The sequence below is a fragment of the Phyllostomus discolor genome, chromosome 9 (genome assembly GCF_004126475.2).
Source record: "Phyllostomus discolor isolate MPI-MPIP mPhyDis1 chromosome 9, mPhyDis1.pri.v3, whole genome shotgun sequence".
Classification (NCBI taxonomy): Eukaryota; Metazoa; Chordata; class Mammalia; order Chiroptera; family Phyllostomidae; genus Phyllostomus; species Phyllostomus discolor.
The window spans coordinates 71,832,908-71,834,537 of NC_040911.2; the positions used below are offsets into that span (position 1 = coordinate 71,832,908).

The 1,630-nt window shown below is 32.4% G+C and overlaps 1 pseudogene; it reads right to left on the reverse strand.

Annotated features, from left to right (window-relative positions):
- Window positions 1–457: 457 nt before the first annotated feature.
- On the reverse strand, window positions 458–983 carry LOC114506371 (annotated as a pseudogene).
- Between the last annotated feature and the right edge of the window lie 647 nt (window positions 984–1,630).

The window sequence follows — 1,630 nt, forward strand, 5'->3', positions numbered from 1 at the left end:
TATTCATCTCAAAGTATATGTTCCATTAAACAAAGACCATAAATTCTTTATCATATCCCATGGATCCATACATGACCTGGTCTTTGCTGTTTGTCTGAGCTTTGACCACTCTCCCTGTTACTTACTCCATTCCAGCCATCTTGGCTTTCCTGCTATGTTTGAATATCCAAGGATAAACCTACTTCAGTGCCTGCTGTTTCCTCTGCCTAGATGATCTGCCAAATAAACACGTGTCTTTTTGTCCTCAATACATCATTTATTCAGGTACCTATTCATGTATTTCCCCCTCAAAAAAATATTTTCAGAAAACAAATCTTTTCCTTTTTTGAATGCTTAATTGACTTTAATAACATGACATAAAACACCTATATTGATATAATCATTCTGCAAAATACATAGATGAATGAATACTGTCTTCTGTTAAAAATAGAAAATAAATAAGCAAGACATGAAAATAGGCAAGTTTCTATTAAATAACAAATGTTTTTAAAATATAAAGTTTTGCTTTCTATATCATTTGAAGAAGGGAAATTGTCATTTAAACAATATTTAATTTTATTGAACAAAATTTTACAGTAATATAAAATGCTTAACTTTCATCAACTTTAAGGTTTATATAGCTCCCAAAGTTTGCACATAACTGAATTTCACATCTGCTAACACCACTGAATTTATTCCTCTCTAGATTCTAAAGCATCAATTTCTTCTTGTATATTTTTCATTGCTACTTCTAAAATTTTTTGTTTCTTCTTGAGAATGGCTAATGAAAACATCACCAATATTATAAGATATCATTAAGCAGTCATCATCTGCAAGCATGATATTCTCACAAGCACCTTCTAAATTTTGGAGTTATTTTTTATGTCTATTTCTTCCTTCAGCTCTGTGATTCTTGTATTCCATGCAAATTTTTTTATCTTTTGTTGATCTTCAAAAGTAACATTGACATCTTATGCAGCCACCTTCTTCATGGTGGCCACCATCTAGGGTTCAAAATTTCAAACCCAAGATGGTGGCCACCATACAGAATCATACTCAATGGGCAAAAACTAAAAGCTTTCCCACTAAGATCAGGAGCAAAACAAGGATTTCCGCTTTCACCACTTCTATTCAACATATTATTGGAAGTTCTAGCCACAGCAATCAGACAAGGAGAAATAAAAGGCATCCAAATTGGAAAGGAGGGAGTAAAACTGTCATTGTTGCAGATGATATGACAGTGTACATAGAAAACCCTACAGACTCCACCCCAAAACTACTTGATCTAATAAGTGAATTTGGCAAAATGGTGGGATACAGAGTCAATATTCAGAAATCAAAGGCATTTTTGTATACCAACAATGAAATATCAGAAACAGAAGTCAGGAAAAAAATCCCATTCTCTATAGCAACAAGAAAAATAAAATACCTCAGAATAAACCTAATCAAGGAGGTAAAAGACCTGTACTCAGAAAGCTATACAACACTGAAGAAAGAAATTAAGGAAAATACAAATAAATGGAAGCATATACCATGTTCCTGGATTGGAAGAATTAACATCATTAAAAAGTCTTCACTACCCAAAGCAATTTATAGATTCAACACAATCCCTATTAAAATACCAATGACATATTTCACAGACATAGAACAA